The following is a 19,863-nucleotide window of genomic DNA, read 5'->3' as shown; positions in this document are numbered from 1 at the left end:
CTGGTCTTTCTGTTGTTCTCTTCTCCCTCTGTGTACATGCTACAGTTTGGTGGAGTGTGAGAGAACTTGGCATTGCAGAACAATGTAGTAAGATGTGTGAAAAATGGATTATAAAATAGATGTGCTATGATAAAGAAAAAGTGGCTTCTCACTTGACTTCTGCCTGGCATCTAGACTCTGTGAAGTTGTTGGTGTTGTATCCTGCCCTCATTTACTGTGGACATTCACAGATTATTTGAAGTGGCAATACGAAGGATAAGCAAAATGTTTCAAAAGATGTTTCACTAGCAAAATTAACATGAGACACTGTCACAGGGCAAAACTTAAACTTTAAGTGTGTTTCTGGGCTTTTGTATGATTTTTCCCCCACATTTGTTTACAGCTGATATTTAGATATTTGTCAAATATTGAAGACAAACATGCTTTTTCTTAGTATTCTCTATGTGTTTGCCTAATGCTGCATCCTCCTTTGGAGATGTAGCTTACTCCTCACTACTCAAGTACTCCTTGCTTGAATTCAAGAGCGCACTGTTCTCTGTTGTCCTCTCTTCATCCCTGTTGTTCCTGCTTTCTGAATTGGGGGAGATGACAAGAGATAGGGAATGTAACTCTCAGTAAGTTTTTAAGCAGGTCATAAATCTGACCTTGATTAGAATGGGGTTCTACAATTTTATGGTGTTATCCTGTCTGAGTGCAAATACTTGTTGTGAGTTACACATTTCAGTAGTTTTATTTGTTTCTTAATCTTCCCCTCACAATCACATGCAAAGTACAGACAGATGTTTATACCATGGTGCACTTGTTGGGTGGAGCATGGATTGGTTGTGTAAGTGGGAATTCTGTGGGATATTTTACCAACACTTTTCCAAGTTCCTGAGAGATTACTTTGTGCACTAGAAATTCCAGTCTCGAAGATTTAGACTGAAAGCATTATCATGCTCATGCAGCTCCAAAATTTAGATTTCCCCCCCTTAGGTCATATTAAAGAAAACAGTCCTAAAATCAATTACAGCTAATTAAAATGATCTAAATTACAATGCTTTTGCACACTGACTTTTTGCTAAAAGCATAAAGCAACAGAGTGAAATTAATGGTGGCTATGCTTATATAATGTCCCAATGAGGTTTTCTTGCTTCCAGACCACAGTTACACTGAATGTTCAGTACAGCAAGAAGTGCACTTTGACAGTATTTAGTATTAAATATTGAAAATGCAGCTAAAACATGAGATTTCAGCCAAGAAGGTAACTAAGTCTATTACTGTTAGTGATGTGAAATTACAAAAGGGATTAATATATATTGCAATGAAAATTTAAAAGCTGCTTCTCTAGTGGATAGAAGCTTATCAAGCTAAAACACGTGGATTGTTGTCTAGAACTGTTGAGTGCTGCTATGTGTGCTGGAGACTTAAGAACTGGAGCTTAAAGATAACTAAGATGCTAACACATGAGTCTTTCCTGTCAGTCAGTGGTTTCTTGTGGGAGTGGTTTTCTGAAATGGCAGCCAGAGCTTCATCTGTTTAAGTCTTTATATTGCAACAGAATCATTGAAGTTGTTCTTGACATCTGCAAACATCATGTAAATGTGAGTAAACTGAGAAAGGGGACTGAGTGCAGAAAATCAAATTAAGGAGCTGTTGCATAACAGTTGTTATATAGACACCTGGTAAGGGGAACAATACATGGATGATGGACTCTAATTTTGTACAATATGTTTTACATGATGCATATAACTGCCTGTCTTGGATATATGTCTGATAGATACAGTCTGTCTTGGACATTTACATAGGCAGCTGTTTTCCTATGACTCTATATGATATATGAATTGTCTGAGCAGTTGGGGCTGACTGCTTATGTGTGCCCAGAATTTGACTGTTAAAGCATAGACGTTGTAATTCATAGCTCAAACCCTTTTCTGTAAAACATATGAATAAATCAGATGGCAAAGATTTGGAGTATAAGTTACTAAAACTTACCTTTTTCATATCTTTTATAGAATTCTACTGAACTGATTAGATTATTTAGGTGTAGCCTGTAGGGATTGTGTATTGATCAACTGTATAAATGTAACGAACTTTTCACTTGATGAAACTTCCATTAGCACATCAACCTTGCAGAATTTTTCTGAGAAACAATGAAGCCTTTGGCTCTAATCTTGTATCCTCAGCTTTGGATTTCTGTTGGTTTTAACAACTGACTTGCATAAGGCCAAATGGACTTCTTTTTCCCTGTGAACTGACCACATGACATTCTTCTTGCATGCCTGCTACTACTGTATTAAAATGAATTTTGCTTGTATGTTTGTGACCCACCTTGGAGGAAAACTGGTTTTCAAAAAACCCTCATTTCATGATATTAGCTAATGAACTCATCAGGTCTCAAATGTAGTAACTTTGTAAGCCAATATGTATAAATGTACACACTGTAAAGAATAATGCAGCTTTTGCATTTTGGGGAGGAAGCCAGGGCAACAGCAGGACATGATAGCAAGATGAGTTGTGTGTACCTGGAGTTAATCTGAAATTTTTAGCACTAACTAGTGGTTAATGAAAAGCTTTTAATTGTGAATCACAGGAAATCAGCTCACAGAGGGTACTTGAATCTTTACATCATGCATTGTCAGGCAGAACACCTGGAATCATGATTGAAGTGGTAACTCTGGGCACTACATCTACCTTCTTCTCACAACACAGGAAATGAGCTTGGTGTTCTGCTGTGTGAGTGAAGACATGCCTCTGAATTACAGTGCATCAGATTGTCTGAAGGCGGAAATTAACCACCTGATTGAAAGTGTGCCTCATAAATATTAACTTTAACTGCATTGTAAAAATAGAAAGCATATGACAACATCTAGTTAATAAACAGATGCCTTTTCTTTAGCATGTGTTACCCTTTATCCACTCCCATTTTGTTCAGGAATGTTTTCAGAAGATTGTCACTTGATTTTTCCTGTAGTGGACTCATTTGTCAAATAAAGGCTGGAACCTTGGAGTTTGCAGCTTGATCCTAGCATGTGCTCATGTGCTAATCTTTATGTGCTGAGCTGCTTTCAGGCTTAAATCCTGAAAGATGTACTTAAAATGGAGATTGGATGTTACTAAATAAGCCTTGATTTGTAGCGGAAGATTGAGGAAGAAAATCACAGTCAAAGAATGGGCTAAAAAGGAGCTGGAAACAGTAGATCCTAATATAGTGCTGGCAGTAGGGATTATAGTAAAAATGCTCCCAGTCATGTTAAACTGACAATGGGTTGCTCTCATATTTAGAGCCAGGGTAGCAGAGTTGTGTGATTAGGACTTCCCAAGATGGTAGTAAAGTCTGTTGAGTATCCCCAGTGCAATTCTAAAATCCAAGAATAAAATTCACCTCACTTAATTACTGCCCAAGCAAAAAAGTTGGAGTTGAATTACATGGCTGAGAAAATAATTAAGCTTTCTATAATATGCTTGTAGTTTCTGATACCGGGGGAAAGTATTTCTGAGTGTGCCTGTGACACTGCCTGGAAGGTCTTAGTGGTGCTTGATCCCTTGCTTTGGCTATTTGGAAAGCTCTTTGGTTAAGTCCTGCCAGCAGATTTGGCTAGCTACTGGCAAACAAACTAACAAAAAAGCTCCAAACTGTCTGAACATCTAATGTTGGTGCTACTAATGAGATAGCTGTACTTAATGAAGCACCAAATTCTTCAAACTAGTTATTTCTTCTGTCTGTTTGAGAGGTGTTGTTTCAATGCCAGTACTTAAAATTTCATTTTGGTTATGTTAGCTGTCAGAATACTGAGAAATTCTATGTAATTGTCATGTATTAATGCTGTTGAACAGGTTTAGTCATGAAGAATGTAGTCTCAGTGTTCAAGAACTAAAATAATATTGATGTTGCTTATCTTGGAAAAAAAATTATGTACAACAGTGTGTAGAGTTGCTCCCAACATACAAGTCATTTCAAGGAGTTTGTTGTTCACAGTATGCTTATGTAATAAACTTAATAAACTGGAACATTATATAACAGCCCATCAAAATACAGAGCAATAGCTAAATTACATATGAGTGCTTGCAATGCAGAAAGGGAATGAAATAGATACATAATGAAAAAAATGGTGGCAGTAAAAGCAATTCTAAAATTGGATGGGAGAACTGATGAGATAATAGGATGCAGAGTACAGGGTTGTCAGTGCAAAGAGATGAACAGTTCAAGTGCAACCACATAGTATCCTTGTAAGAAGACTTAACAGATATGTAAGAAATGTTGTTAGACGTGCTCTGGTTTGTTTACAGGTTCTCTACTCTAAAACACTTCAACATGAGTGTGTAAAAAGTGGAAGTCTATGCTGGTGACATTTGAAAGAAAACACACTTGAGTTAAACTCTATCCCAGGGTTTTGTTTCATTGCCTATTATTTTTGAAGTCACCAAATTTATTTATGTATTTATGTTATGGGGTTTTACTTATGCTTTTACTCTTGTAGTTTTATTTTCCTTGAAGCCTATGCTGTGCAAGTGTTAGCATGCAGAAATGGGCATATAGGTATTCAGGGATGAGTATTAACAGATAATAACAGCATTTCACCTCTTTTGTCTGTTCTGTGATGGCAAGGTGTCTTCTATTAGCACTCTGATTGAAGTGCTTTTGTCAAGATTCCTGCTTTTTGCTGCTGGATTCTGAAAGCACTTGATCAATTGATCTTGGAAACATGCTGAGTTTTTACCCAAAGCCTTTCATACTCACTATCAGTAGGTGAAAACTGTAGCAGTTTGATGATATCTGTAATTCACTAAAATAGAGATGGAAGAATTGATTGTTTTCTACTGAACCAGAGAATTGGTAATCTATACGTGAACGGAAATTTCCTTTCTGCAATATTTGTTTGTAAAGCTAGGTGAATAGTACAAGGGCTTCAATAGGACACTGAGTGCTTTTCCTTTCAGTCTCCCTGCAACATATCTCCTGCACCTAGCAAATTTTTCATCTCCATTTTATGTGATATGTTTTACCAGCATTGCTTCCCCATTCTGTGATGACTGTTGTCACATCAATTGATTCTGATGGGCATTATTATTAGAGGTTTCTAGACAGTCTCTGGCTATTCTTGAACGACGTATGTAAGCAACGTGTCATACAAAGGCACTTGTTGTCAACCTTTACATTCAAGAATTCAAATTGAGATTTTAGTTTCTGCAGATGTAGAATCTCCCCTAGGTATCTTTTAGATTTTGTCATTGGTTGGTTTGTTTCCATAGCTCTCCTTTGTTTCTTGAAAATCTCAGCCATGATACTGAGCAAATCTCCCAATATTATTGTTTAATTTCTTATGTGTTTTCCACATTTCACTGGAACACTAGTTGTTTTCTCAGAATTTCCCAGTTTCCTACTCTGTTTAGATGTAACTGAATAAATTGTATAAAGCACAAGAACTAATTGTATTTAGACCTTCACAGACTGCTAATCTGAGTGCTTAAGTGATTGTAACAATGGAAATGAAATAACGTGTACGTGCATTTTTAACAACAACATGACATGGGTTAAGAAATGTCTTTCAGCCAACAAAAAACACTACTTAAATACCATTTATTAAATGTTGTATCTTTGTGGTTTAGACCATTTTAGCATTTGTATTTTTAAAGGTGCTTGTAAAAGCCTGGTTTTCTTTCAGTATAACCACTTACCTAATTCTGTTTATAGGACTGACTTAGCATAAAATACTAAAAAGAAGGAGGAATGTGATAGTGAAGACTGAATTTTGTTGTAACTAAGAACCTGAATGGTTTGGAATAAAGAGAGTTAGATCCAAGTTCAAGTCTAGAGTTGCACCTGGTGCTTATCTGTTTGTCTGATGGAGCAAAACTTTGGCTTCAGTAATACATACCCTAATAATTCAACTGCTATTTAGTTCATAAATGCATTAGGAAAGACCCTTTGCAGTTGAAGTCATTATTTTGAAGTTCTTTTAAGGTAAACTGTCTACTTGCTGCTCCTGTGACCTTTATCCTAGCTCATTAGGCTAAGCGTGGTTGGGCGAAGGACAGCAAAAACTTGGTAGCAGCCTTTAATAAGAATCCCTCTAAATGCGAACAGATCGAAGTTGTTGTTTGGGTGTATTTTGTAGAAGCCTGGTTTTGTACCTTTGTTCCTGTTATCCTGTTGTTTAGTGACAAGGAGACAGGGCCCTTTCATCTCCCTGTGTGTTTGAGGGCGGCTGCTTTCTTGAAGTCTTTACACTTTTCAAAAATGAGGATTTTGCATTCTCAATGTATATTTATTTGAGTAGTTTTATTGTCTCATGCTGTGTTTGGGAGGTGTTTAGTCGAATGTTTCCAACACTCGGTGCTTTATACTGGAGAGGTTTGAGCCTGTCAAGGACAAAAAGCTAATGGACCATGTTGGTGTTGGTAGGGAAAGTGGAGGAAGAGAACAAATTGTTAGTTAATTGACTGTGATGGGCTGATGCTAGAGAATTGGACAAGAGAGGCTGAGAAGAGATTGTTGAAAAGGTAATGGTGGAAACTAAGGTTGCTTGAAAAAAGCAGCTATTGTACATCAACAGCTTACTGGTACTAAAGCCCTGACCATCATTGAGAACTTCTTCATGGTGTTTTGGCTTTTGTAATTTTCTCCTTGTGATTCTTCAGAGAGTGTTCAAGGCTTAAGGAATGAACAGCACACTGTCTTAAGGACAAAGAGTAGGACTTCATTCTGTGTCCTACCACCTACTTCCAGAACTGTTTCATGTAGTTACCTCATCCACAAACTGTTTAGTTGAGAATACTTGCATTAGGTGAGTGCTCTTGATAAGTCTTTAACTGAGCTCCACCCAGTTCGTTTGAAAGAGTACCAGTGCTTGTCTGCAATGGATTAATATGCCAGTGGAGACCAACAGGGTTTCACAGTTTTCTGCAACCTTCTGAGATGGTTATCTTTAAACAGTTAATCCCAGCTAGTTTTTTGCTCACATTATTATTTTGAATTCTGAAGTCTAAAGGCAGTTTTCAGTATGAACTGCTTAGCAAACCTAGGTCTCTAGTTCAGAAGGTTCCTCCGCAGTCCTGGTATCTAAAAGCTAAGGAGTGAAATATCTTTCAGGTATTTATAAGAAGATTTATCAATTTCTTTACCTGTTCAGGACATCCTTATATACATGAAAAATTATTTTCTTTCTTCCCCTTACTCCCTATGCAATGCTTTAGGGGATAGAATAATACAGCCTTAACGCACCTGAGATTAGATAGTCTTCTGAGAACACATGGAAGAAATTAAGATATTAAATAAATTGCAATACATTGTATTCCTGTAATTGGGTGGAAGATATCACAGTTTGTCTCAGAACCCAGAATAATGCAGGGTGAAACATGATCTTTTTTCATTTTCTCTCTCTCTCTTTTTTTTTTTTTTTTTAAGGAAAGATGTGGTAGCAGTGTGATAATGATCTTGTATTCATATTCTTCATAAGTCAGATATGCTGCAAGAACTGCCATTGTAAAGCAGAGTTATGTCACAAAAAAGTAGTGTCAAGCACATTACCTCTTGCTTTTCACACACTTTAAAAATAACAATTTTACCCAAGCTTGTGTTTGTTTTTTATCATTGTTCTTTGCAAACTTCATCTTGCTGCACTTTGTTGCACTTTTATTTAACTGAAAGCTGCTATTGAAGGCAGCTGTAATACCGATGTGGATCGATTGTCAGACTGACATTAGAAAAGGATCTTGGGATAAAGTCCATATCTATTGCAAGTGAACTTTTTTCTTAATCCAGAGTGATGTTAAACCTTGAAGATAAATTCCTCTCTACCAGCCCAGTTTGTACAAAATTTTAATTTCCCTTTTATACAAAAATGAGTTTCCCCAACAATAGAATCTCCAGGCAGCATGAACTTTGATGTCTACATGTATACATTTCTTTAGTACAAAGATCCATAGTTGAGTTAAGATCCTTAAAGCTTGTGTATCATTGTGTCCCTCTAGTTAGAAGCATTTACCTTAAAATGTATGCTTGCAAAGTAGTTACTGAAAGTCTCTTGAAGGTAGTGAAATGTCTTAAGAGGAGGTAGGAACATCTTAGATGTATTTTTCATAGTGTTCTTGTGACAGCTTTCCCTTAAAAAATGTGAGGTAACTAGATAATACTAATTTGAAAAAATCAAACCAATGTGATCCTACAGAACTGCTGGGTTGATTCTTCACGGTCATGCTCTTTACTGCTTTGGGCATAGCCAGTGAATTCAAGACCATCAGATTGGATGTATGTTCCTAAACACGTGTTTTAGGCACACATTTTTTTTGTCACATCTTGGATTATTTGGCTTTTAATCTCCCTGGGGAGGGACTTCTCAGGATATCAGGTAGTGATAGGACTAGGGGGAATGGAATGAAGCTGGAGGTGGGGAGATTCAGGCTGGACGTGAGGAAGTTGTTCTTCACCATGGGAGTGGTGAAGCCCTGGAATGGGTTGTCCAGGGAGGTGGTTGAGGCCCCATCCCTGGAGGTGTTTAAGACCAGGCTGGATGAGGCTCTGGCCAGCCTGATGTAGTGTGGGGTGTCCCTGCCCATGGCAGGGGGTTGGAACTAGATGATTCTTGTGGTCCCTTCCAACCCTGATTGATACTACTATGATACTATGAGGTAAAGTTGGAGTCGTATTTGATTTACTGACTTCTAAGGAAGCAAGAAAATCCCACCCGCGATGCTTTGTGTGTAAGAAGGGGTACATTTCATTCTTCATTCCAAGAAAACCCTATAAGTCTATGTTGCTTTCTTGTAGAGTAGAAACAAAACACTCTTTTGTAGTGTTGGAAAATGTTGGAGCTGTAGCATTGAATGACTTCCCTGTTGACTTTCTATCAAAGCCATTTTGATGGCATTTGAGCACCAAACTGCACTTTCTGCATTTTAAAGATCCCTTGTGTGACAACAAAGGTGATTTAGAAAGGCTTTGATTGGAGAGCCTTTAACAGGACTTTGTATTGGTTTCACAATTTCAGTACAAATATTTGTAATCTCGTAGCTGCTTGCTTACAAAAATTATCATGCTTTCTCAAGTGCATCCTTAGTAATGGATCAAGTATGAATGTTTGGATACCTGATCTGAATCCCTGAAAAGGATGAATTATGAACAGTGTACCCGGAAAGAGATGCCTAGCACAGAGCAGCGCTTTAGTTGTTGACTGTTCCATAAGTGTGTATTAAATTTTCCAATGTTCATCTCCATGCAAACTGGAATTGGTGTTTTTCATCGTATATTTCCTTACTTGCTTGCACCCTTCTGAACCAGGGTGGCCTGGCTGCTTTCTGAAGTTATGTTTTGTTGGCATCATTTGTTGGTGGTGTTTTTGTGTAGTCAGAGTTTTTTATCTGAAAGTTCTTATCAGCCCTGAGCTACCCATTACCAGCATAACATCCATGAACAAATAGAGTGTGCACAGGAAGAAAGGTCATTCTTGGGCTTCTAACTTGGTTTCTTGATACAATCAGTTATGTTGTTCACTTTTATTGCATGCCATGTAAGGGTTCTGTGAAGTCAGGACCTCACTATGCTGTTATTAAAAGACAGCTGTTGTTATAAAAAGCTGTAAAACCTTTGAGGACGAGATGTAGATCATAACAGTAGTGATGGAGGGTTGCTCTGTGTTTAGCAAGTACTTGTCTCCACACAGAAATACATCTTGGTGACTGTTTTGAACATCATAGTGTCAAAGAAATACTACTTTTTTATTGTCAGATTTGTGTATATAATCATATTACTTTTGCTGCACATATAGGGGACAGTTCTGCTGCATTTATGTCTTTGTTTAATAGTAGAGCTAGCTTAATTTTCTGATTTTGGAATTTACTAACACAAACTGCAGTAGAAAATGTTATTTTTTGGTTAGTGAAATTGCTTTAATGGGGCTAAAAAGTTGTTCGATAACTGCACGACATTTTAAAGAATTTTATGGGTTTTTTTTTGTACACCATGTGGCATCAGTTTAGAGTACTTGGTGTCCTTTTTAAGGAATGTAAGACTAGAAGGGACCATCTGGGTTATCAAATACAAAACCCTCATGATAATAGGCAACAGAATGAGAAACAGGGCTGCTACAGAAAGGATTACAAAGTATATTTTTTCATGTATCTTCCCTCGCCAAAGATAATGAAGATAAAGTACTTCCCAAAACCTTAAGACAAAGTAAAATATATTTTTAATTAAGTAGTGAACTACTGTTTCAGGTTTTATCATGGCCAGGAAGCAAAACATATGAATGGCATACAAATTGCGAGGAAAAAAATGGAAAGTACTTACAATTAACTCGGAACAGGATTCAGAAGACATGATAATTTTGCATATACTTATTGCCAAATGAATTTTTGAAAGCAAAAATGATCCACTATTTGGCATGCAGACTGTGCATAAACCTCTTAGCAGTTTGGAAGGGACATCAAGACTATTGAAGACTAGCTAGCTAAGGCACAACTCAATCATTCTCAGCTGCAAGGAACATTTAATTTTGTAGTACACATTACTGTCAAGGTGAATATGAGGTAACAATTATGAAATGATAGTCTAGTAATCCAGCTGTTCATTGTAAGCAATTTTTAGTGGGTTGATTTCAAGTTCATTTGGAAAACCATCATTTGTTCAGAGAAGGAAAGTGCATGTATTCCTATAACTTTATGCAGATTAGCACCCATTACAGTAGTATTTAAGATGATTTTAAAAGAAGGAGGTTTCTGGAGCCATAAAAGGGGCCAGTCACTTTTTGAGCTCATTAAGGAACTAAAAAGAGTGAGATTCTTGTTTCTTACTGTCTCTTTAGAGACAAATCTTTTTCTGTATTTGGGAGGCACATACTGTATTGAATTAATCTCCAGATGAGATTTACAACTGAGGGAATTTCTTCTTCCCCAGCACTTTCTCCTTTGGGATCTCTGTACACAGTAGAGAGAGATTCCTACTCTTTTCATTTTATCTCAGATAATTCTATTGGTTTTTTTTTTTAGGAAGAGTTTTGTATCATAAAGTAAAAATACTTCCCTCTTGTCTGACTGAAAGATGTAATTTAATACTATGGCAAAAGATGGACTGGCAATATTAAATATGCACATATACACCAGAGTAAATCCACCAGTTCTTTCTGCCAGTTCTTACATGAGTTATTATAAACCAGCTTATCAGTTCTACTAGTCAGTGGTAATATATGCAAATGCATACATGAAAGTTCATGCACACCTACACTCGTCAGTTCCTATAGATGAAGTCTTAGCTAGGAAAGTCATGAGCATGGTGAGCATGGTACAGAGTCAGTTTCCTTGTGAAGACAACTTTTCCTATGCTCCTAATTTATTTTTTTTTTGACATGTCTTCCTGTCTTTTGGCTTCAGTACTGTGAATGTTGCATAAGTGTTGTGATCTGTTTCAGTGGAGCACATAGCACAGGATGGCAGACAGATTCAGTCCTTGGCTCTGTATAGCTCCCACTTGCTCAGGTTTGAGCTGCAAGGATAAAAGCTGGCCTACAAGAGTAAAATACACCAGGAAAGACTAAAAATATGCTCTGCTCTTGACTGCAACTGTCTGTTCCCATTGGGAGTGCCTGATCTGCTGAGGTGTTAGGAGTAGATTGTGCTGGAGTAATACAAAATCTAAAAGTCAGGGTAGGTTGTTAATAAACTATATCCTTAAACTGCACATGCCTATGGATTTTAAGTAATTACATTTCTGGCTGGCTCACTTTGTATCTTGAAAGGCTTTTAAATGTTACTCTCGGATGATTTTCAGTGATGCCTACAGAAGTGGTTCATTGATCTTGAGGAAAAAAAAAAAAAAGTATATGCATTAGAATGATTAAAATATATGTATTATTTATTATTAAGAGTTGGTAAATACATCAATCTCTTCCAGCTCTAGTTCGTTAATTTGATTGGGAATTTTGCCTAGCAGAGAGTGAGAGATTTGTTTCCAAGTGTCATGTTTAATTTATATAGTGCCCATACTTAATTTCTGTAATTATTGTGAATTAAATATCTTAAGACTTCTAAAAAGCCTTTAAAATTATAGTAACACACAGTTAAAGCAGTAAGATAGAAAGTTATTAAATAAATTTGTAGATACACACAGAAATTTTAATTACAATAATTGAGAATACTTCATATTCCCATAAAGTCAGCACACAATACAGGAAGTACAGAACACTAGATAATAAGTTCTAGAGCGTTAAAATAGGTGGCAATTAAAATAGAAAGCAGAATAAATAAAGAAATTTTCCCCCTCCCCAATCCCTGCCTATTTCTCCAGTGATTGTAGAGCTCTCTTTTCCTTCTTCATGCAGAACATTTCCCTTCAGGCAAATTCTTTCTTAACCCTAGCAAAGATACCACCACAGAAACAGGAGCAGATAGTGTTTTGTATCTGATACACTCTGTGAGCTCAATTCTCATTGGGTTTTTTGCCTGTTACTTTCTACATCTGTTTTAAAAAAACTGTACTGTTGGAGCAAAGAATCTACTTTGCATTTTCAGTGCAAGCATAGAAAACAACAAATTTGACAAATTAGACACACCAGCAAACACTTTAAAATTGCTAAATAGCATTTAATACAGAATTCCAAGTGATACTGTAGCAACATTGTTCTTGTGAAAGATAGGCAGCAGCTGTGCTGGTTAAGCAAGCAGTGATGTTTCTTCCTTGGGAGCTTCTTGCATATTTTTAGTGAATATAATATTTCTCACCTCTTTATTGTTTCTTGTTTCACGTTGCTTTGCTATTTGCATTCAAAGGGTTATCTCTTGCTACACTCACATCTAATGTCTGCAGGAGACAAGGAATAGCTTTAAATAATCCCTTTGACAGCATTTAGTAGACCGTGCTGGGTGCTAACAGTGCTTTGAATTTTATCTCCAGTGTCTCAGGGTGTGATACCAGATAACATGTGAGGAGTTTCAGCAGACTTAAATTGAACAAACCTTCTTTGGTTAAAAAGAATATGCCCAGAAATTACTGAGAGGTGCCCTCCAGCAGACAGAACCCTTTTCCTTAGAAGATGAGGCTAGTTTAAGTTAGGCCCTAACATTTATGTGGACTAAATGATTTCCAGAGGTCTCTTCCAATCTCTACCGTTCTGTGATTGTATGATTCCTCTCTGTGGGATACAGGAAAAATTTTGAAGACTTTTTTTGGGGGGTATAATTCTTCTGTTTGCTTTATTGCCCTGTGCAGTTAGTATTTATTTTGAGTCTCTGCATTTACAGCATGGTTTCAGTTCTGCTTGTAGCTGAGATGCTGGGTGGTGCCGCTGCTGAGGAACTGCTGAATGAGGGCTCTGTTACCTGGGGCAATATGACTCAAGAAGTGATGCAGTTCTACCTGAAGGGTCTGATCTTTCTGGGGATGCATTTCAAAGAAGGTCTCGAAGATTTTGGACTGCAAAGGTGAAGCTTAGCTGAAGAAATTTCAGATTTTGTGTAGCAGCAGGTAGGCTGCCTGAATCAACCTGTTCCTTCTGTTGCTCCTTAGATCTTTGGAACTGACACTCGTGGATCCATTGGTAATGGCAACTTTTTGGAGGACTCCAGTCTGGGTATTTACAGTGAACAATATATTGTTATGATGAATGCTTCCAAATGGGTGTTTGAGATGTAAAACTTTAATATTAGTTACAGCTGCTATGATCTTTCTCTGTGAACCAAACAGAGCATCTCTTTCACAGATTCTGAATTTGTACTGAATTATGAAGTTAGAATCAATAAGACAAGATAATTAATCATCATATATGAACACTTTGTCCTCTCCCAGGGAATCTATCAGTAGCACCACACACAATTAATTTGAACAAATCTAAGCAGGTTACACCAGCATCAGAAGCAGGTCTATATTGATAATGGTCAGGTAACACCTGTATTAACTGTTCAGATTAAAATTATAATTGGAATTAAAATTCAAGTAAGGCCCATTTGCCTTTAACCAGTTTTTTGGAAATAATCACTGCTGAAGTGCACATTGAGCCATTTCATTAACCTTTAGATGAGTGCCTCTAAGCGTTGCTCCTTGGCTGAGATGTTATGCTGGTCATGATGATGGTCTGGTCCCAAATGCTGAATTGCCATCTGCGTTTGCATTGATCTGCAGCTGAAAAGTGACAAGTGTTGTTCTGAAACCACAACTGTATGTGCTTAAGTGATAATACAACACATGTTAATTATGGGGGATGAAAATGCATCAGTTTTTAATGTGGTTACTATGAAATACAATGCTTTTATATTGGATGGGAAATTTTGAATAATAATTTGTCCATCATAGGCACCAAGACTGACAGTTATTGCACTGATAAAAGCTTATGGTGTGAAGGGGTGAGACACAGGGTGAGAAATTAATTGATCTCAGTAGGGAAATTTGCTGGACTAGCATTACACAGCTGATTGTTGACAAAGAATAGAATTCTCTGTTTTCAGATGGCAGCTTGTCTTCTAATACACTGACCAGCTGCAGGTTCAGTAGCTCACTGGGCTCAAGATCAGTGAGGTACACAGCACAGAACTCAAGCCAAGAAAGTCAGCTTGGTCTGGGGAATTGAGCTTAAATTGTGCAGTGGCAATGAGACAAAGGCAGGGCAGCATTTGAACTGGGACTGTGGATGATGTTAAGATGTCGTAAACACTGAAGCATGTCCAGAAATTTGTGAATCAGTGTTTTGTCCTGTATACTGGCTGTCATAACCTGGTCATTACTCTGATCATCAAATTGATTCTCCTGATGCAATAAAAGTAATAAAAGTTATTTAGAATTGCAGTGTTAGGCTGTTGTGGAGGTTACCCTTTAACTCTGCCTGACACTTTAACTAGATTTTAATTCCATCATTGCTACTGTCTCTTGAAGAGGAAAACTAGTCACAGGAAATGCATCTCTGGCTCATTCCTGTAATATTTCTCTTTAATTCAGCCTGTTTTGAAGGCAGGGTTTTCAATCTAAAAGTAAAGTGATACCTTGTATGTTGTGTAACTGTGAATGAGTAGGAACAAGAGTTATTAGCAGCACTTATATATCTGTGTGCATTTAAAAGAAAACTGTGAAATAAAAACTGTTAGGCAGAGGAAACAATTGATGTTGTACCATTTGGTTTTCTCGCTGTGTGAATGGCAAAGTCCTTTGTTGGTGATGATCTTTTTAGTATAAGTATACTTTACTTGTTCCTGTTTGGGGAATTTCCATAAGGTAATAGTAGTAGTAATACAGTTATACTCCCTCAGACAAGAAGAAATAGAAGGGATGCAGAAGATTTTTCTAAGGGAAATAAAGACGTGGTCACAGCTATAGGAAAAAGAAATGGGGGCAAATATGTCCAATAGCTGGTATATACTAAAAACTAGGCCTGACAGGTTTGTATCATAAAGCAAACCAGAAAGTCAAGTCACACATCTTGCATTGTGATTGTTTTGAGCATTTGATGGTAACATTGCCTAGATTATCCACTTATATGTAAGTTGGTGGTTTTTGTTTTATTTTAATTGAATTAAAACTTGAAATCCATCCTAGCCTCACCATGTGAAACTGAAATTGCAGTAGTTAAAGCTCATCAGCTTTCAGCATCCTTATATGAGGCACAATATCAAATAATCCTCCTCAAATGTCCTTACCCTCACTGTGGTTGCTAGAGTTACAGCTGATGACTGCTACTGTATGTTGTGCTTCCTGGGAAGTCTCAAGTGTGTTGCTTCAGACAGAGACCAGCTCTTTTGTACGTAACTGGAGAGTTCAAGCTGAGGGTATCCAGAATACAAATGTGTTTTGGTTTAGAGAATTGGTGTGTCTGCTGATGACAGTGATATTTTGCCTAGGAAACATGCTGCAATTAGCTTATATGGGAATATGATTTTTACATATCATAAAAATATACTTAATGGCAATAACATTTTATTTTGATTCTTCTGCTGATGACATTTTAACATGAAGCATTGTGTTATTTGTAAAAGCGTACAAAGATGCAATTAGAGGTGAACTAACCAAAGCTCTCTTCTTGTTACATTGCAACTTGGCATGCACTTGCAGGTGATACGTGAAAGCTCTCTAAAGTCAATTGTCTGGCTTCTCTGCATGATACTCTTAGCGTTTCCAATACTGTTTTAACATGCCGTCTTTTGAAATGCAGTCAAATTAAGGAAGAAAAGGTCAATAATAGGAAATCTCCCTTGGAGGAGTTTGTAGCATCTGACAACTATATCCAAGTCCCTTGCGTCTTGGTGACAGAAGCTGGCATTCAGCTGTTGTCCTATTGACTTAATTTGCAGGTGACATCATCTTTTGTGTGTGGTAATAAAATGAAAAGTGAGGATTTTCCTCTCAGTAGTAATAAAGTCCTTTGACATTACAGAAGTGTCTGTGCTTAGTGTGTGATTCGAAGTACTACTTTCATGTGGCTGTGGCCTCAAGTAGTTGATGTGAGTATTGTGATTGTAGCTGGCTGGAGCATTAAGGTTTATAATGGCCTGCCTGAGAAGCCACACCCACACTCTGAAAAAGGTTTAGACCTGGCTGAATTACTTGTTGCAGATTAGTTGTGTAGATTTGTGGGTATAAGCCCTTGCAGGTGAACTCCCCAAAGCACTTTGAAACGTGGGTCCTAACTAACACAAATATGTCAGTTTGCAGTACATACCTGTTATATAAATGTAACATAAATACCTCTTATATAACTATAGCAAGTAGCTGTAATGTATCCGGTGAATGTAAATAGCTTACAAGAAGCCTAAGAGCGGGAACAGCCAATCCACATTTGCCTGTAGACATCAATGTTGATTATTACAAAAGCAGTTGTTTCCTCTAAACATGTTTGTTCATGATCTTACAACTGAATAGAGAGATGAATGTAGTAAAATAAGGCAGCTATTTGGCTTTCCAGAAATATTCACAAACAGAATTAGGGCTTTTATTTGTTGTTGTTCTGTTTTGTTTGTTTTCAGATAATGTTGCAGCTCAGAAAATCCTGGTACATAGAGCAAGAATAATGAGTAAAACGGAATTTAAATAGCAGGTGGCTTCAAAGAACAGCTTTCATACTGCGGGAGTGGTTTTGGTACTTAAATGAATTCACTTTGCTGGTATTCATACCTTCCTTTCTTCTGCCAGTTCCTTGTAATTTCACTGATGTAATTGTTAACTAAGTATTTTGAAACCTAGTATAATGGTGACATAATATGCCAAACAGCATGGGAAGGAACCTTGACAGGTTTGTTATTTACCAGCAATACCTTTAAGGGATTAAACTGGAGTTCTCCAACTGATCTGAATGTGACTTCTTCACTAAATTTCTCATAATGCTGGAAATCAAGTTGTGGTACCAGCTCTGTGAACAACAGAGTCTTACTGTCTTCACTGCTTACCAGTTGGACTTCTTTGCCTTAGCAGAGTCAATCATAATTCTCAATTAGTTTCAGGATAATAACTTCAGAAGGAAATTTTGGTCTCATCAACAAAATCACTTCTTTAAATGCACAAGACAGTCTGGGATACAACAGAGAAGAATATTCATGAGGAAAAATGGAACCTAAAACCAGAACATGAACTTTTTTGTTTTAGTACAAGAGGGTTGGGGTTTTTTTTGTCTTTGGAAGGATGAAATGGTTTGATCTTGCACATACTGGCTGTATGGCTTCTGCCCAGGAGTATTTCCCATCAAAACAGATCAATAATCCCATTAACCAGAATGACTAGGGTAACCAGCTGGTGGGACCTGCTTTCAGGGGCCTGTATGAGTTCAGTGATCTGAGCCCATGCCTGAACCAGCCTGACAACACTTACTACAAAATGGCATCAGCAGTGCTTAGGAACTTTGTGGTTATTTTTGCTGTACAGCTCAAGAGTAAGTGAGTGGTTTGAAAATAAACGTCGTCTTTTCTCTAAGAAAAGGTCACTCATTTTAGAGGAGCTGTGTAGTTTGTTGATTATGCTTCTCCCCAGGAATCTCCCTGATGGCAGTCTGCTACTCATAGCTAGGGCAGTAATTTCTCTTGATCATCTTACAGTGTATTGTCCTATTGGCGTGGAAAGTTTGATATTTAATTGCATAGACACAAATAGTTTCTTGTTCCCTGTAGCCAAGATACAATGGAATTTGAAGTTCTAATTTGTGTGCTGTACTATATAGCTCTGTGTCAATATCTGATCTCTCGATCAGACACCTGTCAGAGTCAGGTAACAAAGTAAGAATAAAAAATAATGTTCTCTTTTGTGAATTCCCCTCACTGGAGATAATCCAAAGGTTTTATTTCTTCAGTTTTGCTGGTGCATTTACTGCACACAGCAATAATTATCTGGGATAAAAACCTACCTTACTTTGACTCCTGTTGATAGTGAAGTTCATTACACCACCATTATAATTATTAATCTCTTTACATATACCTCATTAAACACTTGAGAAGCAGGCATCCAGGGGATGCTGTTTTAAGAAACTATTTAAGTAATCAGGATGAATTATGTAAGATGTTAACAGTATGTTCCTTCTGCATCCTTTCAAATCTTACAAAATTTGGGGGTGCATAATAATCAGAATTGTTTGACTAATGTTATTCTGTCTATCAGTTCTCTGATACTTTCTACATATGCATTTGTTCCCCTGATGCAGATTTACCTCTGGGAGTTAGTCCTGTTAAAGGCAATAGAGAAGTACAAGCTATGGCAAACAAACAAATAACATCTCTGCCTGCAATACTCAAGTAAATGTGTATTCTGCCAAGTGTTGCATGGGCAGAGGGCAGTGAGCAGAGGCAGAAATGCAACTAACAGCTAGTAAAGCTCACTTTTTAAAATAAAAATTAGTTGCTGCTCCATTACTGAAGCTGTAGGATTCAGAACACAGGCTCTCAGTTATTAACATGTGACAACTTTGTGTATGCATTAGGGATCAGATAACCCAAAATCAAGGAGACTGAAATTCCAGAATCATAGCATTCCATGACTTATGCCTTTTTCTTTGACAACTGTCCCGTTGCATGTGGGAGATCATTCATATTTACACTGGAATATTAATTTTGTTTTGCTGCTGAAGATATTCACTTCTAAGATGATAGAATTCAACATATAAGGGCATGTTTTTCTAGTAAAACCAACTGGATCTTTTAGGAATATACTTCTTCAAAATTACTCTTAAATTTGAAGTGGAATTCTGAAGTGAATCACAGTGCAAAGTGAGTTTATTTAATAGCAGGACAAGACTATGTTGGTTTGGAAGATGCAGCAAAAGTCTCTCTAGCTTTAGGCATTGCATCAGAGGTCTGGTTAAACAAAGGCACCAAAACAAAAAAGTACTTTTCAGGTTTGGGGTTCCTTCCCCATCCCCCTGGAAATAGCAGCATTTTTTTGGTAGTGTCTTGTATTCTTGCTGAGCAGTTGCAACAGTATAGCTTACCTGACTGAGTAAAAGCATCAGTGAAGACACTTTTGCATCCCTAGATGTGAGGTTGTTTATGCTGGAGATAGGCCCAGTTCTATTTTGGAGTCAGTGCCTCTGGTTCTCTACAGTTTCGTCATTTGGATTGATATTATTCTAGTATATAGTAAAATATCATGTATATAGAAAAATACCATGCATGAAAAATGTAATCTGGAAATGCCATGCACTCATGCACACAGCTTCTGGTTATTTATTAAGTCACATCTGCTTCAATTAAATGTTTTACTTTCAGTCACAATTTAAAAACTGGTAATAGTTTGACTCAGTAGAAAATTTTAAAAGCATATTAAATATTTAAAGATTTTTTTTTTTAGCTGATGGCTTAGAGAAAGGCATCTAGTGTGCATCATCTGTTGGTGATCACACAAGAACACTGCAGGGATTCCTTTTAAATATGGAAATAAACTAATCTGCTCCTTCTGCTCATTCTGGGTGTAGAAAACCTGCTGATTTCATT

At 37.2% G+C, this 19,863-nt stretch overlaps 1 protein-coding gene across 4 annotated transcripts in view; it reads left to right on the top strand.

Annotated features, from left to right (window-relative positions):
* Nucleotides 1–19,863, top strand: part of SMPD3 (sphingomyelin phosphodiesterase 3) — a 120,740-nt gene that overhangs the window by 51,751 nt on the left and 49,126 nt on the right. The window contains exon 1 of one of the 4 annotated variants that reach the window (XM_068150484.1): nucleotides 1,497–1,583. The exons of the other annotated variants lie outside the window; for them this stretch is intronic. The gene's annotated coding sequence lies outside the window, so the exon portion shown is untranslated. Of the gene's footprint in view, nucleotides 1–1,496; nucleotides 1,584–19,863 lie in introns of those variants that run through there. 4 annotated transcript variants of the gene reach the window in all.

Source organism: Melanerpes formicivorus, unplaced genomic scaffold, assembly GCF_026170545.1.
Source record: "Melanerpes formicivorus ecotype bairdi unplaced genomic scaffold, bMelFor1.0.p_v2 SCAF_20, whole genome shotgun sequence".
NCBI classification, from domain to species: Eukaryota; Metazoa; Chordata; class Aves; order Piciformes; family Picidae; genus Melanerpes; species Melanerpes formicivorus.
This window is presented reverse-complemented; position numbering and strand designations above follow the sequence as displayed.